Source organism: Eurytemora carolleeae, unplaced genomic scaffold, assembly GCF_000591075.1.
Source record: "Eurytemora carolleeae unplaced genomic scaffold, Eaff_2.0 scaffold202, whole genome shotgun sequence".
Classification (NCBI taxonomy): domain Eukaryota; kingdom Metazoa; phylum Arthropoda; class Copepoda; order Calanoida; family Temoridae; genus Eurytemora; species Eurytemora carolleeae.
The window spans coordinates 266,121-287,856 of NW_019396233.1; positions in this window are offsets into that span (position 1 = coordinate 266,121).

Genomic DNA, 21,736 nt, shown 5'->3' on the forward strand with positions numbered 1-21,736 from the left:
GGGGGGGATAACATAACACTCTTGTACTGCAAAATATATACACATTTTTATTGTGGGTATTGCACGAACATTGGATGCGTGTTAAGCCTATCCTATCTTATTTAATCAAGTACTAGATAATAAGGACTTCATGCCTATCTTGCCTATCTATTTTTATATGTATCTATCTATCTATATATCTTTCTATCTATCTATCTATCTATCTATCTTTATAAATATCTATCTATGTAGATATCTATATAATAATGACTTGATGTCTCCCATGCGTTACAATCACTATACCAATCTCTAAAGAATGGGTATGGGAGGGGTAGGAGAAGGAGGGGGGGGCATCATTATTATATAATAATAATAATAATAATAATAGTTTGTTTTAATGTAATTCAGAGGTTTACACCCAGCTCCTACTAATAAACAAATACAAATAGAACGTGGAGTAAATTGTATAAGGCTCTCACGGGTATAGGTTTAAGCGAGCAATCATGCAATATATATATATATAATATATCCAATATATATCCAATATCTTCATTCTTGATCAAGTTACGTATTAACAATATACACTTTTACTAGCTTGAAAATCCAGGGTTGCCAGAGTACTAATTGTTATTCCCGCCGTTTACCCGCGCTTGGTCGTAAATTACGATTTTTTCCTTTAAAAGTGGATCAACCCAACTTAGAATCTCAAGACCAAACTAAGACCATGGTTTTGAGATTCTAAGTTGAGTGGGTCGACTTTTATAGTGAAAATTTAGTTTCTCGGTAAAAAATCGACCAAGTGCGGGTAAATGGCGGAAGTAACTATGACTAACCTGAGCAACGCTGGGTTCACAAGTAACTGTTTTAGACTTTTTTTCTAGGTATACATTCCATTTACCGATTATATTTTTGTTTTTAACATTTTGGACCCACTCCCCACCTCCCTTCCCAACAAACTCAATTCCCATCTGGTTTGCAACAAAATGACCTTAGTGCATCAGCGGGGGAGAAGGAGGGAAGGGGGGGGGGNGGGGTCAAACGGGTTAATGGTGGATGGTCTAGAGCTGTATTATGGACGGATAAAAATCCATTTCTGGATTTAATCAATTTTTTGCAATAAAGAGATTTAAGATGTGCATATACGCTAGCATTCAGAGTTTTCAAGGAGGTTTGGTTCCGTATTACTCCCCCCTTCAATATTTTTTTTGGCAATCTCACGTGATTATACTAATCCAGCAACCGCGATTAAAAACTAATGGAAAATAAGACTCAGGTCTAAGTTGTCATTGAGACTAATTTAAGACTCGAGCTTTCGTATTTAAGTTAAAACTAATTTTCTAAAAAGATGGGTTATTAAACCGGTTTAATATTGCGTTTGAGGGATTTTCATGTTTGGAATTGGCAAATTCGAGAAATTAAGTTTGAATAAGACTCGAATTGAGAATTTGAGACTAGGGAGTTAAGACTCAAGCCGAAGCTAATCGCGGGCTTAAGTCAGGTTAGGTTTTAAAAAATAGATAATCATTATTCAAGCGAGGTTGCCAGATTGTATCAGAGTTTGAAGTCTCATTCTTTGTGGATCACCCTGTATCAAGGTTAAAAGAGCGCAATCTTTATTATATATTTGGCCTCTAATTTCATTTCTTATCATAATTCTAATTTATATTTGTATTTCATATATTTAATATTTTTGAAAATAAAAAGTAATTGGAAAACTTTTTCGCAATTTATTCGGTCTTCAAATATGAGATATTTATTATTTACTTTTCAAATATGAGATATTTATTATTTACTTTTCAAATATGAGATATTTATTATTTACTTTTGAATACGAATAAAGAATAAATTTTATAACCGATTTTTTTATTCTTAAAATGTTGTAGTTTTTGGAAATTTTTCCTTGCAAACCTTTTGTATGGAAACCTACACAACAAGGTCCTGCTTAAAAAATACAAACTGTTCATATTTATTTTTTGTAAAGCGCTCAGTTGAAAAAATGTGTTTGAAAATAGTCCAAACCTTTATAATTTTATATTTTTTTATGCGAGATACTTACATAGCCAGAAGGTTTTGCATCCATCGGAGGCTCTAGCGAGATGGAATCCCTCCGAGTCCTCTGCTAGCTTTAGGGACTTCCCGGAGTCGGAGGAGTCCAGGGAATTATGAGGGCTATGCTTCTTGAAACCAGGGACTATACTGCACAGGTCCTCACGGACTGTGTCACTATAGAGAAAATAGGGACATTCAGATTAATAAAAGAAAAAAGCAAGGATGAAAGATGAAAGAGTGGATGAAAGGATAATAAATAAATGAAAGGGAAGGAGAGGTGAAAGGATGAATGATGGAAGTATGAATGAATGAATGAATGAATGCAAGGATCTGGACCCAGGCCAAGATTTCCCACAGGTCCAGGAGTTGAAATCTCCTAGCTGAGAACAAATAAAATATTCTTAACAAATCTTTCTCCAAATAAGGAATTATTCCCGGGTTTCCTGAATACAAACAACCATGACAAAAAAATTGGTGAATAATCAAAAATTACTTTTAGCAAAATATGAAAATTATGTTTTGTTCAATGTCAATAAAAGGGGGGGGGGACAGGTGCAGAACCCGCCCCCCCCCTCATTACTTGTTTGTTGTTTATTTAAACTTAGTGTTTAAGTCTTAATTCTAAATAATGCTTAATTATGCCTAATTAAGATTGAAAAGGATCTTAATAAGTATCCCACGTTTAAAAATATCTCTAATAATTTAAAATATTTGAAAATAACGTTAAAATTTAGAAACATTATGGTAGGGAAATACAAACGGTTCGCATTCACATTGAACAGCATGCGTTGAGAACCAACCAATCTAATTGCAAAGTAATGATGGGAGTATGCCGTGTAAGTTTGCGTTTTTATCGCATTATCGTTTACGCGCATTTAACGAGGAAATGCCGCGGATTATTTTATAAATGCCACGCCTTGGAAGGAAATGCATTTGCGCTCATTTACGACATATTGTTGCATGATATCTATGTCAGTATTAAAACCATAGATTAAAAACCAACATTATATCTTTAACATTACACCTACGTTTAAATATATTTATTCTCNGGGGTCCATTAAACCATTCTTTAGAACGAAACTGTTCAGGCTTAAATTGACTTTAAGCGTAATTTCAAGTGATCCTTTACTTATAAATGGGCACCCCGATTAACTGCGGTATCCTTAAAACCAAAATCTGATTTAAAAAATTACTCTAAAGTGTTTATTTCTGTTGATTCCTTCAATTGTTTCTAAGTAATAAGCACTAAATGTGCAAGTCAATTTTGCAGTGAAACTAAGTTGTTAAGTTGATTTTTCCCCATTTATTTCACTTGTTAAGTTGATTTTCATCTAATTGTAAAACAATTTGCTTTTCAAATACACATACGATTGGTTCATCAATGTCTTCTTTCAATTCCACAGTTCTGTATCTTTATATGCATAGAACGTAGACTTAGGTAACTGAAGATCATTATCAAAATGTGCAACAAAACAAAACAGTCAATCATTGAAAAGTATTTATGAAACCTCCAAGTAATGATGCATTTACTGATAAAACACAGGACAATGCCAAACTCCTTCAAAACTGTCACTTACACATTTGTATTTGGAAGGTCAGTGTAGTATCTTCCTGGATACTTTTTTACACTCGCAGATATAGGTACTCAATAGTCGTAGGGTCCCTGCAGCGACATTTTATAATAAAATAAAAAAGACGCCAAGAGTTTTACTGTTTAGTGGTTCTCACTGTCTACTACATGAATTCTACTGTTTAGTGGTTCTCACTGTCTACGACAAGAATTCTACTGTTTAGTGGTTCTCACTGTCTACGATAAGAATTCTACTGTTTAGAGGTTCTCACTGTCTACGACAAGATTTCTACTGTTTAGTAGTTCTTACTGTCTACGACAAAAATTCTACTGTTTAGTGGTTCTAACTGTCTACGACAAGAATTCTACTGTTTAGTGGTTCTCACTGTCTAAGCGCTAAGTGTTCAAGCGATGCAAAATTCATAAATAAGATTAGACAAGGCTTGCATAAAATGTCTAATGAAACAAATCGGTTTTCAATCAGTGATCTTGCAAGCTGTTGGCTACAGGAATTGACTACAAATATTGCAATGGACTGTACATAAACTCATTAACAGGAAATAAGAATAAAGGGAATGGATATAACGCTGGTCTGGCATGAGAAAGCCATTCACACTGCTTTACAGACGAGTTCGTTATTACACACGTACACTCTTTTGGTACAGACACACAACATGACTACAGTCAAGGAAATTGCAGAACAATGTCGTCAATCATAATTAAGCTTGAATAAAGAGTAGTTTATTGTAAACTTTAATCAAATTATATTCTTTGCATGACAATTTGGCTTATAGTGTTGACTTAAATATATAAATAATATATTACATGTATATAAAACTTATTTTTAAGTAAACAATTAACAATAAACAAATGTACTCTCCTAGACTGTACAAATACCAAGATTCTTGTGTACTATATATACCTACAGTACACACTTTCGGTTCGTTATCACTTACACACACCCCTTTGGATCAGACACACATACATGACGTTTCAACCCCCAGGTCATTTATATATAAAATAGTAATTCTGTTTGTTTGTGTGTATGTCCGATCATAACTCTAGAACCCCTTAACCGATTTGTCTGAATTTTTGATTAGGGAACTCGGTAGAACCACGGGAATGTTTTTTGCTTGGTTTTGAGATTCTAGGTTGAGTAGATCGACTTGTATAAGGAAAAAAGCTAAAATAATTTAGAATAAAACTGTGCCTTAGATTTTCTGTTTTTAGTGCACTATACTTTGACTTAAATATGCTATTTATATTGTAATTCTTAAAATATTTTCTGAAATGTCTTTATATTTTCTGTAAATTCTTTATATTTTCTGAAATGTCTTTTAATCCAAATAGCAAGCATTGATATGGATTCGAATTGTTTTTTTTAACCGAAATTTTATAGAAAAATATAAGTAATATTTATATATATTTCTTATGTATGTACATGTAAGTAATTGTTTAAATTTTGAGCAGCAAAAATATTAGAATATTTAATGATAAAATTTTGAATTATACCGTACAAACCATTCACATTGAATGTCAATTTGAAATCACAAAGGTTGGATTTTAGTTAAAAAGTGTAAATGATAATTTATTTTTGTTTTTATAGTTTAACAAAAAGAAGAGTTGACAAAAACCTAAGTATGAATTATTTATTTTTAATAACATTATCACTGTACTAATACTGCATAGGTTTACTATAAACCCCACTTTCACAGCGCGGAAACTTATTGTAATGATAGACAGTGTACAACATAAGCTATACTTATCATTATCCCAGAACTGCCAGGGTTGGAAAAAAATAAACTTACCTAAAAAAAAAAAATTAAAACTCTCCCAGCTAGATAACTATACACACTTAAAACAAGGTCAAACTTAATGCAGACTTATTGGTATGACGAGGGGAGGAAGGCCAGCCACAACAATTTCTAGTTCGAGCCACATTCTCCTCATTTTCTCGTCCGAGCCACCTCTAAATCCTCGTCCTTCCAATATTATTCTTTAAAAGTGTCTAGTCCTCCAAGATAAAATTATTTTTTAAGAATATTGAATTTTAGTAAATCGAAAAAAATAGTTTCACTTGAATTGAAGTTTTCGAGTTCTATGTCCTTAAAAAATGTTCACGTTTATTACGCGCATTTTCAGATATTCGAGTTTATAGAACTTTAATCTTTTTTGTTAATTATAGTGAAAAACATCGATTTTTTCCGGGTGGTTCTATGAGGAAAATGATAGGCAGAGGTATGCCAAATATTTTGCTATTTACTTCATATCGCGAAAGTTGGGCATTACGGAGACAGAAGAGTTTTAAATTTTTACCTAAATAAAGTTTGACATTATTCTTATGTCTCTTAAGATTCAAACATGATTTAATACTTTAGTCTATCCATTTTTATTCCCTCACGTGGCCAGATTTGTTAAAAATAGTTTTATCTACTAGAATTAGAAACTTTAAAACACATAATAATCGAAGGACGAGGATTTTGAGGTGGTTCGGACGAGAAGTTGTTGTGGCTGGCCTTCCTCCCCTCATTCAAAAGAGTGAGAAAACAAACTGTTAGTTCCACAAGAATTTGACATTTTTTTAACCTTTTTTATCCGAATTTGATTGTATGGATTGTTTAAATTCAATAGGATAGCTTTACATTTTCTATATTTATACAGTACCTAAAATATTTATCTATTCATCAATATATATTCATAGTATAGATATCTATATCTATCTATCTATTTATCTATTTATCTATCTAACATCCATGTCTAATTATGTCATATTGTCTGTCTTTATAACGTTATCTGATATGATTTTACACTTGGGTTTCTCATTTTATTTCTTTACAATTATCATCTCTTTCATGAGGAAGAACTACATTCTCTGTGTTACATAATGTTAATATAACGTTCTTGAACCCAATCCTGTAACGTTTTTCGGATGGTCTAAAAATAGTTTTAAAATGTTCAAAGATATATAGTAGGTTCTGAAAAGTTAAACTTATAAAAAGTATCAAACTCCCCTATTTAAACATTAAGGACTAAACCCCCTCCCCCATACGACGAAAATAATCCAACGGAGAGATATAGAAAAAAAAAATATCTAATCATCCATACATATTATGGACTCCTCAAACCTTTAGGTATCTCAATCCCTTGTGCAGGAACATTTCTGTGATTGAGTTTACATGTTGCTTTTATTGACGACAGACATACGTTCATGGACAATGTACATTCTAAAGGGTGTCCCAATAAACATGGGCAATGTACATTCTAAAGGGTGTCCCAATTAACATGGGCAATGCACATTCTAAAGGGTGTCCCAATAAACATGGAAATTAAAAGACAAATTGTCTTTGATGTTCGATAATTTAAGAATGACAAAGAAATTTCCCTAAAAGGTATGAGTTTGTTATGAGATTATAAACTTTAAATTGATAAAAAAAAAACATTTTTTGTCTTGAACAAATATTCACAAATTAAATTCAATCCCAGTTTTTAAGCGTTCAAATGACAGACCACATTTTGGAAATCCCAAGACTGGAGAACCCTGTACAATTTGGCCAACAATACAGATAACAATAACAAATATTTTATCCCTAAAATATAGCGAAAAAGATTTTGCAGCTTATTCTGAGGACCACTGTCTGTAACCAGATACAGCGGTTATAATAGGGTTTCCAACAAAATTTTCGAAACTTTAAATTCGCACGAATTTCGACAAAAAAAAATTGGTTTTTTTCACATAATTTGTGCGAAGATCTCGAAAATGGATTATCGAAAATTTTGCGAAAGAGAATTTCCGAAATTATGTAAACCCTAATAGTGTTCCGTGTATATGCCCAGTATCCGTGATCAGTAGAATTCAAGGCCAAGGAAAACCAGACTTCAAGGAGCAGAAGAAAATAAAAAAAAAAAATTCTTAAATATTTAGTTAAAAAAATGATTTTACATTAATTATAAAATTTTGTTTGTAAACTCTCTGTACATATTTTGAGGTTAAAACCAAGAGATAAGACGATCTGTCAAAATAAAGAAATACCAATAATATCTGATATCTTTCTTGAAACAAAAAAATACAAATTTTGATGGAATAAAATTATTAATTGGAATATCTACCTAAAACATATCATTCAAAAGCATACAATTTCAAAAACAACTACTTCTCTTATCAATAAAATTTAAGAATTGCATAAAAACGTTTCTTTAGCTGACTGAAATAACATGTGAATTATTAAAAACTACTCCACGCTCTTGTTTTCAAATTGTACACTGTAAAAATGTCTCATTGGTATCAAATGAAACCTAAAGTTTTTCTCTACAATACTGCACTTATAGCTCAACTTTCATGTCTAGCCAGTCCCTCCCTTTAAATTTCCCGATCAAAAGTAAAAGACAGTCATTCCACAGTAATCACTGTAGCAATTTCTGAATAAAAATATTATTTAAAACCCAGCTTCAATCTGAATTATACTAGGTATCAGAATGCAAATTTAATTAATTCCTTATATCAAATTAATGGATACATAATTGAAAATTAATTACTGAAATAAATGCACAACAGATTATCAAGGATTGACAGGAGTGCCAATAATATTTGGTCTAAATTAACACCTCTGTATAGATTGCCAAACTAGAGCAATTTATCAGCTAATGTTTTTTGCAAACAAGCTAAACAACTAGTTAAACAAGATGTAAGCAACAAACATCTCGTAATAGTAAACAAATCCCTCCATGATGAAATGCACTGTTAAAAACAACAAATCCCTCCATGATGAAAAATGCACTTTTAAAAACAACAAATCATTCCATGATGAAATGCACTGGTAAAAACAACAAATCATTCCATGATCAAAAATGCACTTTTAAAAACAACAAACTACTCCATGATGAAGTGCACTGTTAAAACAAAAAAATCCATCCATGATGGAAAAATTCACATTTATAAAATAAACAAATTACTTTATGATTAAATCAACTGTTAAAACAACAAATCATTCCATGAGAAAATGCACGGTTAAAAACTACAAATACCTCTATGATGAAAAATGTACTTTAAAAAACAACAAATTACTCCATGATGAAATGCACTGTTACAAAAATCAAATCATTTAATTATACCTTTGCTTAAAAACCCAAAAGAATATTTTTAGAAAAACTTGCCAAAAGTGTGGCAACTAAAAACTTTAATTATAAGATATTGATAAAAAGAAAATACGCAATAAGAAAGTAGAAATCTCTTGATTTACAATTTGCAACATTTCATGCGTTTCGAAAAAAAACAAATTAATAACAGTAAATAAGTATCTCTCTATCAGTATATATTATACTGTAAAACCAAGCTACAGCGTAACCAATTCAAATAAAGGGACTGTATACGATTTTTTTCCAGTGATCTTCCGTTTAGAATTGCATAACCGTCGTCTAATGAAGAACGAATGTGATATCCTTAATTTCCTAGCTAAAAGTTGATTATTTTCAATTGTGGCACTGTAAGTACTCTTTTCTAGTGACAGTAACAGAATTTAACACCTTTTTAAAAAGAAAAATAACGATATCTTTCTCGTTGTTACTCGTATAAAGGTCTCAAGGGTACCCTTGTGCATCTGAAATGCCACTCCGTTTTTTATGTTGAAATAATACATTTTTAATTCGAACAACAACGACATTTAATTTAAGAAAAAAATATATTTGATCTGAATTGCTTTACACACTTATTATACAGGACATTAAGCTTGATACAGGGTGTCCAAATAAACATGGGATTATAAAGATATGACGGAAAATTAGTTGTTTGAATTCCAAAATGTGCTTTCTCGTAACATAAAAATTAATAGAAATATCAAATACAATTAATTATCATTATATTAAATGAAGTTTGATTTCTGGACTCATTTATTAATAGATTTTTTTATTTTGAGGCTAATTTGTAGTAAACTGCAACACTTTTTTACTGACGGGAACTCCCGGTATGATTTTTCAATTAAACTTTTTATTTTAATTATAAACTTACGTAAAAATACCTCAAATTTTATATTTTCATTCGTCGTTCTATAGTGCAACATTTTTAATTGTAACTTTGTTTATCGAAAAAAAAAGATTCCTCTTTTTAAGAAATAGTTCGTCCTGGTTCCACAATAGACAAAAGTCAAGATTTATGTAAAGGACAAGATTGGTGTAAAGGAAAAGATTGATGTAAAGGGCAAGATTGATGTAAAGGACAAGATTGTTGTAAAGAACAAGATTGATGTAGAGGACAAGAATATTGTAAAGGACAAGATTGATGTAAAGGACAATATTGATGTAAAGGACAAGATTGTTGTAAAGGAAAAGATTGATGTAAAGGGCAAGATTGATGTAAAGGACAAGATTGTTGTAAAGGACAAGATTGATGTAAAGGACAAGATTGATGTAGAGGACAAGATTGATGTAAAGGACAAGATTGATGTAGAGGACAAGATTGATGTAAAGGACAAGATTGATGTAAAGGACAAAATTAGTGTAAAGGACATGATTGACGTAAAGGACAAGATTGATGTAAAGGACAAGATTGATGTAAAGGACAAGATTGATGTAGAGGACAAGATTGATGTAAAGGACAATATTGATGTAAAAAACAAGATTGTTGTAAAGGACAAGATTGATGTAAAGGACAAGATTAATGTAGAGGACAAGATTGATGTTAAGGACAAGATTGACGTAAAGGACAAGATTGATGTAAAGGACAAGAATGATGTAGAGGACAAGATTGATGTAAAGGACACGATTGATGTAAAGGACAAGATTGTTGTAAAGGACACGATTGATGTAAAGGACAAGATTGTTGTAAAGGACAAGATTGATGTAAAGGACAAGATTTTTGTAAAGGACAAGATTGTTGTAAAGGACAAGATTGATGTAGAGGACAATATTGATGTAAAGGACATGAATGATGTAAAGGACGAAATTAGTGTAAAGGACAATCTTTGTCGAATAGGAGGATAATGAAAAAACATTTAATGGTTTGAAAAAAAATCGAATTTTAAAGAAAAACTTTATCATCCATGTAATTTTTTTTTTTTTTGTCTTTTTGTCTTTTATTGTCCTGCCTGACAATCAGTGTCCTCTAAACACTCAAAATACTCCCTTGGAGTCTCTCTTAGTGGGGAATAACTCCTGAGAGAGTCCTTCATAGGACTCCAGACCCTAGAGGTATCTCTTGTATACCCGGACCCGGAGTAAGGACGGGAGGACGAAACATGATCAGTCCAAACCATTATTAACCAACAAAGGACGAGGAAAGGACAAACAGTCGCTCAAAGGACTTAAAGTCCTATTAGTAAAGATCACTGCATTAAAGTCCTGTTTATTAGTGACACACAGTCCTACCAAAGGACAGAACTACGTCCTTATAATGTCACAATATCTATCTATCTACTAAAAACTAGTATTATAACATTTTTTCACCGAGAAATCACTAGTAATTGAACCAAAACCACAAAACACGGCAATTGTGAAATCAAAATTATTATAAATTAGAAACATCAACGCGCGGAAGGAGAGAGCGCAGAGACCTCAATGCCTGTGCACATACTTCACACAACTGATACAAATGAACCGCGCGCAGTAGCACCACAAGAAAATGCTCCATTCCTCAGCGCGTTTAAGTGAATTAAGAGAAAGACCCCCACCCCACCCCTCTCGGATCCTAAGTTTCAGGAAATGGATTAAACCAGCGCAGCGGCCACTATGCAAGGGAATGCAAGGAAGATTTTTTAATACAAAAGAATGCGGGAAATGAGAATTTAACAAAAACAATTAAATGCTTAAACTCCATTGTTTCAGTATAAGGTTAATTTGTAACCTTCAAAGCTTGACAAGAAACACCTTTAAAGATTCAGCAGAAAAGTTGAGGATGAAATATCGCCTGATTGTTGACATGGTATGACGTCATCACAAGCTGATGACTCACAGGGAACGCCCACGCAATAAAACCTACTTTCATCAAATACACGAAATCCGCGAATTGAAGACAAGCGTACACTAGATGGTGTTGTAAACCCATCATTTAAAGCTGATTGGGAAGCTTAAGTGTAAAGTGATAAATATTGAATCTGTAAAAGAAAGAAAAAAGAACATCAGGTTTTCTTTATTCTTCCGTCTCACATAATGTAGTAGATACCAAGAAAATTTTCCCGATTGGTTCAGCCGTTTTGATTTTTATGGGTCAAACAAATACCCAATACAGTACAGTGGCCTATTGCACTTTGGAATAGGCAGACGAAATTTCAGCAGTCTTATACGTGTATTTGATGTATGTTTTGAAGATTGAAAATTAAAAATGGGTCTGTATACACTGCACAATTGCTGTGTTATATCCATTAAACTATTATAAACCATAACTTGAGTCTATCAGTCATCTTCATATTCTAAAGAAAGTTTTCCGGGATTTATTGTATACAGTAGCGTAGCGTGGGTTTTTGATAAACATAAAAAACCATTGATGTATATAACTTGACAGTGGTAGTTTGAGCGATTTTAAGCTCAAAAATGCTTTACTCCTTAATTCAACAAAAACTTGCTTTCAATTTATGTAGAGCAATTTTACTATAGAGATAACGATAACCACTAATGATCATGAACAACCAGTCAATTTTTGATAAATAAACTGTAGAATAGGAAGACGACATTTATAGCAATCCAGTGTGTATTTTATATTATAAAAAATATTTTAAGTCATAGAAAATCGTTTCACAAGCATCTTGGAAATCTGGGTTTCACGTTTTTTGGGGTCTTACTGTTCCCTAACAAACAATAAAATACAAGGTTTTTAGTTTCTAAACACGTGAGCAATGCCCATCCCTAGCATTGGGTACCGTGTAAACCATTCCCAAGGGCGTACACAGGGAGGGGGGCAGTGGTAACCCTCCCCCTAAATAAGTGAAAATTTTTTTAGAATGTAATTCAGCCCCCCCCCCTGGAAGTTAAAAGGTTAAACCCCCCTCTGGATAAACTCCTGTATACGCCCCTGACTATAACTACCCTATGCACTCTCCCAAGATCAACATAAACTGCATTTCAATGTTTTCCTAACATTGCACTGCAAATAATCCTATGCAAATAGTTTCTAGATTTGGTTAATAGGGCGTAGCGCGTTAACATAATCGTTTCTCTATAGAAACTGAATTTATAAAACTGGAAAAATCTAATATAATTCAGAAGTTTAAGGTTAAAGGTTCGTCAAAAGGATAAAATGAACATTTTTTTTGGGGGGGGGGGCAGGTAGTACTTATCCCATTAATCACAATTAAGAGAACAGCTAAATAAATCTAATCGAGTGATTATTATATGTAACAATTATCAAAACGCTAACATTAGCTAATTTTACACAAAACTAAATTTAAAAAATTTAAAAATTATATATTTTTGAAATATAACAAAAACATACAAAATTAAGTGTTTCAGGAGAAAATATCTAAAAACTTCTAAAAGTAAAGGTTGTGGGAATATTTCCCCCCAATTCTAGAAAAAATATAAAAATAGAAATAAAAGGAAAAGGAAAGGATAAGGAAAGTTACATATTTATTGTTTACATTATATATGGTGGTGGATTGTTAGTATTTTACGACGATGAACTAACAACTTTTAGAAATAAAAACTATAGATTTATTTGTAATGTAAAAAAGGTAAAAAAAGCTTTATGTGGAGTGTGAAAGAGATATAGGTTCTATGAATGAGTTATAATGAGTTATAATCTTTTAGTAAATAAAAGTAGGTGTTATTGTTAGATAAACCTAAATAATAAGACAAAAAATGTTTTTCATGGTCATTGGTTAATAGTTATCACACACTTTTCTGTATTTAAAATTGTTTAAATAATTGTTTTATTTTTTATGTATTTTTCCTTATTTGTGAGTTGACGCTCCCTCTAGGCCTGTTTTATGTTTATATCATGTATATGAAGTGCATCAAACCATATTCAAGCAATTAGGCATAAAATCACAGGCATACATGCCTTCAATAGAATTGGAAGGAGGGGGGGGGGGGCTATTGAAGCATGAAACCAAGGCCTAAGTAAACTCGAGAATTTATTAAAATATATTAAGATTTTACAATAAGACAATTTTATTGCATGAAGAGTGTCGAGACATGAGTCTAAATTATGACTAAAAAGATTTTTTACTTAAAGGGACAGTAAGCGTAATTTCAAGCTTTGTCTGATCAACTATGAATCAGATATCAATGTTTAATTGTTTCTTTAAACTTTTTATTTTCTTTTGCGGTTTCTCTGCGAAAGTGACTTACGCATTTCTTGTTTTTAAGAAGCAATGGAAAAATTATCAATATTTAAAACTTTAAATTGTTAAATGTGGATTTTAGCCATTTATTTAGCGCATTTTCAATTATACAATAATTGTTTGAAAAAAAGAAAGACATCATCGCACATTACATATCAAAAATATATTCTGTTCACTTATAATATGAATATGATATCAAATTATACGTTTCTGATAATTTCAATTAGAAATTAGGTCAAGAAATCATGCATGCGTACATAGTTAGGATATATCGTAGGGTGATTACTAATTACATTGGTCAATTATGAAACCAGCCTATTTCATAATTTGGTTTTCTTTTAATATTAATTTTAGATTTTCTATAAAATGATATTCCAGGGCCCAAACCTAATATATATATTCTATTCTCTATGGTTTAAGAAGACAAATTAACGGAATCCGCCGTTATTTCGTTCGTTAACGGAGTTTTTCAAAAGAGAGAAATATTTTTAAAGAAAGGGTTGGGTTGGGAGAGGAGAGAGGGGGATTGGAGAAGAACAGCGGGGTGGGGGGGGGACAGATTTACTGAAACAAATAGAGAGGGGGGGGCACTATAGTTTCAGTAGAAGTAAATATTTCCATTTAGCGCCGATTGAAGGATTCATAGCTATAATTGGATAATGAGAAAAATAGAAAGATAGATGTTGCCGTCATACAATTTCTATTGGTTCAGAATAGACAACAAACACATGACTGAACCATGATTGGATCAGGTGCTAATGGATTAGGCATACAGGAGTGGGGGGCATACTGGAGAAGGGGGTAATCTCCTGGAGAGGGGGTTATATTTGAGTAGTGGGTTGGGAGGATTTGCAGAACGGAGGGGTGGGGGTTGGGTTATAATGTGTTTTGTAATAATAAACCATGCAGTATAATGTGTGATTGTAAACAATCTTTTTTTTCTAAATCTTAATTTGAGAAATCAAATTAACATGTGGAGTTAAATATTTCAATTTTCAACTATTTCAGGGGGTGTACTCCCCCCCTTTCAAATGTTTTGGGCGAAACAATGAGTGAAGATTTAGATTTTAAATGAAATTTTTTAAGATAAATTAAAAAAAATCCCCCCCCCCCGCCTCAGCAAAACATGACCAAAAGACCTGTAAAAAATAGGGGAGGGGGGCCGGGGGCGAAGAATTTCGTAATCTGAAGAATTCAAGAATTCGCGTGCTTTTGTTTGCAGATTTGCATGTTCATAGATGATTTTGCTTGCTAATACAAGACGACTTAATTATTGCTTGCAACATGTATTCTGACAATTTCTGGATTTCAGCAAAAATAATGCAAATTTTTTACTAAACTTCCCTTGTTTAGATGAGAAATAATACTTTAGGGTTTTTATATTTTTCCGTAAAAGTCTTCGGGATCGTTTTTCCGAATTTGATGCATGCATGTACAAAACTAAAATGGTTCGGAAAAATTATCAAAATCGTAGTATAATCTAAGTAACATTATAAGAGTTTATGTAAATAATTGTTACTTTTGAAACTTTTTTATAGTTTTAACTTTAAAGCTTTCGAAAAGTTGACTCATAGCAATTTAATTCTGCGATCAATAACTTACCTAAAAAAGATAAAAAACTATTTTAACAAATTTCAAAATGATTATAAAAACAAAAAAGATTAAACACTAGTATAAATCTTTGTTATGAGATGGCGGGTGTGCCCTCCCCCCCTCCCTAGGTTTGTTTGCCATCCCTCCCTCATGAATAACAAATAATGATGTCGATATATATGTCATTTTAAACAAAAAACTATCGATACTAATGATAAGAAAGTTAAAAACATATTTAAATTTTCGAAACAAAATAAATTATAATCAATTTGTTCACTTTAAATAATTAATTAATTAAGTAACCCTCCATTTACATCACGGAAACTCTCCCTGATTCACAACAGTTTTAGTACACTGCTCTCTCTGATTCACAACTGTACCCTTTCAACCTGGAGAGTTAATTTGTTGTTCTATAGAATATAATGTCTTCGTTTTTGATAGTTTCTAACATTGTTACTGCAAGCAGAAATTCGCAATTCACTATTACAGAGTAACCACAATTGAAAATTATTAATTTTCAAAAAGAAAAACATAGAAATTTGACATTTTTTTTTTATTATTTCAAATATTTTTAAAAATTTCTTTTATTCAACGGGCAACGCCGGGTCCGTCAGCTAGTTATTTATATTTTTTCCACTTCAAATCATTTACATAAATCTTAAGATAAAAACAAATAAATAATTTTTAACCGTTAAATGTAATATTTCAAAATATTAAAATTGAATTTTAAAAAAAAGTTTTTTTTCTAGATGTTGAAACACCCTAAACAAATTTAGATATATATTCCCTGTATCTGAACAGCCCTAAGCTGTCTGCAGAAATGTCAGTTAGGAAGGTCATTATTTTGCACACATATTGGACACATGAAGCAGAATTTGCAACGGTTCAATTCTTGCCAAATTTCTCTCTGCATAGATTTAGGGTCAAATATGTAGAGAACATATCGCAGGGATTTTTGCACATTTTAGTTTATCACAATGCACGTTTTTAATCTATATTATAAAGCTCTTCGCTCATATTGATAAATATATTAAATATAGCTGGCCAAACGGCTGAACCAAATTGGCTGAAATTTGTTGAGGTAACCCATGGATGGGTATCCCTGGGTTAACAATGAATAAAACATCGATTTTTTCAGCTAGTCTTATATATATATATATATTTTGAATGAAAATATTGGGGGGGGGGGGGAAGGTTAAAGGGTACAATGATGTGACTTACATTACAATTTTTATTGATTTTGACAGTTTTTTTCTGGCCTTTTAAACGGATTTCTACAGAGAGGTATATTTTAGTAACCTTTCATAGTAAATTTCATCATAGATTCACAACATTAGCTTCTGTACCTTTGTTAATCAATAACAAAGATATCCATATTTTTCTAGATGAACATTAAATGGCTTTGAATTCTTTGAATCCACTTCACATGGTTCACAAAGACAATAAAAAAATATTTTCGTCGTCCTCGATAGCTTGAAGTTATCCTATAGTCCGGTTAAAGATTTTTTAAACGGCTATGCAGACAAAGAGAATAGAATATATACTACAGAGGAATTTAGAAAATCCTTCGGTATGAATTTTGTCAGTCCCTTTCAGTCTGAAAGGGAGTTCAAAGTGTACAAATCATGTAAATGTTCATAAATTATATGCAGTACATTAATACAGTATGTTTCCTAGACTATCCATTTCAATTTCGAATATTTTAAAGCTGTTAAATAAACTTTATAAAATTAATAAGGTGAATAAAAAACATCATTTGATTTATAGTTATAACGGAAATCATCGTTTGTAAAGTGGAAGGCATAGAGTCTATGTGAAATGATCATTGGTCAATTATGAAACCAGCCTATTTCATAATTTGGTTTTCTTATAAGGCTAGAAAGAAGGGCGCGAAGCGCCTTGAATTTCTAGTCTATATATATATACTTTGCCTGTCTGGGTGTCTTTGTTTGTTTGTATCCAATAAACGTAAAAACGGCTGAACCGACTTGGCCTAAATTTTGTCTGGTACCTCACATGACTCCAGGGCAGGTTTTTGAATGATCAAAATTGGATTTTTAAATTTTTTTAAAAATGCACGAAATTTTTTAACGAAATCCGCGAATTTTTGTTTGTTTTTGTTTTTCAATGTATACACATGTTCACAATTGAAATAGAAAATGGGTGCGAAGCGCCCTAAAAGCTTGACATTCATAATTAAATGACCAATAAGTTTATTTTCTATGTACAAATTATCATCTTTTAACCTTTATACCAATTACTACTGAAAAATTTGTCTTTGTCTTTTAATAATGGATTCCTTAAACCACAATACTATAAATATCTTTTCATCAGAATTATTAAAGGGACTGTAAGCGTAATTTCAAGTGACCATCCATACAAAGATAGCGATGTCCCATTTACAATGGGACCCAGACCTTGAAATTTTCAAACATTTTCAAAAAAGATAAAAATAATCTCGTATTTCACGTGAATAGAAATTACGCTGACAGTCCCTTTAAAATAAATATCTTAAAATTGTATATATAATAAAATAAAGCCAAAGATCAAGTCCATGGTTGAAAAATATATATCGATACGCTTCAAGCCTAAATTTAAGTATTACTATTGTGGCTTTAAGCAATTTAATTAAAACATTTATCATATTTTTATGTTTAGACAATTATTAAAATTGAATTAAAATAAATCTATCTTTATTTATATTTAGACATTTTGCTACCACCATTGTATGTTTATATATTTGCATTTAAATATCGATTCTTCTGGAGAATACAATTTTAGATTCAACGACAGGGTGTCCCAATAAACATTATCTATAGGGTGTCCCAATAAACATTAACTACAGGGTGTCCCAATAAACATTAACTACAGGGTGTCCCAATAAACATTAACTACAGGGTGTTTCAATGAACATTAACTACAGGCTGTCCCAATAAACATTAACTACCCATAAACATTAAATGCAGGGTGACCCATAAACATTTACTACATGGTGTCCCAATAAAATTTGAATACAATTTGCCTCAATCAACATTAACTACAGGGGGTTCCAATAAACATTAACTACAGGGTGACCCAATAAACATTAACTACAGGGTGACCCAATAAACATTAACTACAGGGTTACCCAATAAACATTAACTACATGGTGTTCCAATAAACATTAACTACAGGGTTTCCCAATAATTATTAACTACAGGGTGTCCCAATAAACATTACCTACCCATAAACATTAACTACAGGGTGGCTCATAAACATTTACTACATGGTGTCCCAATAAAATTTGAATACAATGTGCCTCAATCAACATTAACTACAGGGGGTTCCAATAAACATTATCTACAGGGGGGACCTAATAAACATAAGCATTAAGAGATGGCTTTGAATAACTATTTTCGTCCATAGTTGACAATAAACAAAGGCTCAATGTAGTTCTTTGCGGTAAAAAAAAGACATAGCATATTTTGGACGATATCAAAGTTATCACTTGATCCAACTAAGTTTATTGCGACGCTCTGTATGTTGCTCATATTTATAATATTGTCTCCAAGAAAGGTTTGAACTTATAGAATCTACAAAATAGGGAATAATTAGGTAAAGCGTTTATTGCATGGTCAGGAGCAGGGGCGGATACAGGAGGGGGGGGGGCGGTGGGACATTTGCCCCCCCTGAATTTGGAATTTTTTGTTCCTATTTTCAGAATAGCTTCTCAATAGCATGCTTAAAGGAAAGAAACCTAGTGCAAAACAGGAAAAATATCTGTCTTAATAAACTATACTGTGTGAAAAGTTAAAAATCTAGTTTTTTAGTCTTTAGTTATTAATTTTGACTCTTTTGAGTCAAAAAAAATTTCACACCTGTGAAAAAGGAGGGGGGTGAAATATATATGCAGCACGCTATATGCAGTTAACCACCTGCACAGTTGCATTTTCTGGCCTAATGCAGAAACCAAAATTTAGGAGAGAGCATGTAAACTCTAGATTTCTACATGGTAACCATGTTATTATAGGACTGTTATATATATTCTCAGTTTTAAAGGGACAGAGCTGTGGAAATTTACTTTAATTATGATTATATTGCATTGCATTGTATTTTTCCCATTGCGTTTTTATTTTTAATACTTTGATACTTCATACTTGGTGTTTAAAAGCATTTTTAAAAATAATATGAGCCTTAAAAATAGACCAGTAAACTGTAAACTTGCTTTAAATCTCCATATTAAGACTCTAAAGCTTTTTTCAGCCATAAAAAAATGAAACTTAAATAGAAAAGATAATTTAACATTCAAGTGCAACCCTCCATGCAAAGATGACAATTCCATATTTACAATGGTATCCTTAAAACCTTATCTAATCATGTAAAAGATCGTATTGACCAAGGGAGTTATGCAAGGAAAGTTAATTGCGGTCGTGTATACTCTGTGTACATATTGAAACCAGTTCTCTTTGGGCGGAATTTGTAAACAAGAATAGATGCATCAGTGTTCGTCTAGTATCGGAGGAGGTTAAAAGCATTAATTTTGATAATTTTGATAATTCACATAATAGTTTCCTATGACCAGAATATTTCATTGATTTTTTTTTATGTGAAAAATGGATCCAATGTAAGGCGGTATCATTACCTCCCAGTGACAGCATACTGCAGTACAAAACATGCATACACTTCTGAAATAACTTTCTGGTGTTGCCTCAATAAGTGTTTAATTCTGATAATTTCTCCATTGCTTCATATAAGCGCAAGAAATGAGGGGAAATCGCAAATGAAAATGAACAGTTTGAAGAAACAAAAACATGGATATTTAAATCATACTTGATCAGACAAAGCTTTCAAGGGTGCCCTTGTAAATCGGGGCTTGCCATCTTTGCATAGAGGGTCACTTGAAATTACGCTCACAGTCCCTTTAAGAAAAGTAACAGAAACCCATTCGAATGAAAATGTTTAGAAAAAAAAGATTGAAAGTAAAGAAAATTAAATCCGCGCTTCAATTCTTGTCACAGATATTTACTTTAAATAATTGGAATAAATAATATGATTGTAATTAATTCATAATTAATTCTCCACAAATCCAAGGCTTCGATACACTTTTAGACTCTACCCATCCTTCCCTATCCCTCCTTATCCCTCCCCATACCGCCTCATCCCTCCCCATTACTCCCTTTTCCTCCCCATTTCTACCTATCCCTCCCCTCTTTCCATTTCCTATCAAGGTCCTGTTTTCTTGTTTTAACTTCAAATCATTTTACGGCTAATGCTTTAAAACAACTACCCTTCTCCCCTCTCTCTTTTTTAAATACATCTGTTTAACACCCTTCCTGCTTAAAGGGAATGTACGCGTGACTTCCTTTGATCCTCAATGCAGAGATGGTCTGTTCCATTCACATACAGGGTGTCCCACGGAACATGACAGTTAGTGAATAATTTATGTCTTCTTCTATAATTTCATAAGTTGTTTGATACTAAAGAGACTAATACCATTTATTATATGACAGTTCTCTTATAGTAAAATTGATTTCACAGTAAATATATATGATTTAAACAATTGTTTAAAGAAATAATCTGCAAAAAGCCTTTAATATCTAATACAGTATATGGAAGAAGACATTCAGAACTATTCACCAACTTTCGTGTTTCCTGGGACACCCTGTACTTAAAAGCTTTTTTTCTGATCAAGTATGAAATAGATATCAACGTTTATAATTTTGAAAACTGATTATTTTCAATTATGGCGTCTTTATAAAAGTTATTTTCGCATTTCTACTGCAGGAAAACATAGAGTAATTATCAATATAAAACACTTTTGACTGAACGACAAGATCTTCCACACCATTGATCAAAGAAAGATTTCGAGAATACCGTTGTTGTGAATCGGACATTGCCCTCTTTAAATGGAGGGTCATTTGAAATTATGCTTACAGTCCCTTTAACAAAACTTTCCTCTCCACCCGTTTAAAAACTTGTTGCTTTTTTAAGAGTTTTACTGACTATTTTTTTTATCTCCCTAAATTACGATCTGTCATTATATTAGCATATGGATGATAAAAACTATCTAGAATTAGCAAAAACCAAAAACTATTTAAGAAAGAAGTAAGTTTTTTAAAGCAAAGATAAAATTTATTTTTTAAAAAATAGATTTCATTATCATTTTTGTGCAAAGTTAATTCTCAGTATCATGACGGTTTGTAATTTATTTTTGCAATGTATTGACAGGGATGCAAATAAGCAACAATAGTTTTTTTTAATTGAAATGAAATATGAAAAAGTAAAAAATATCAATATGATA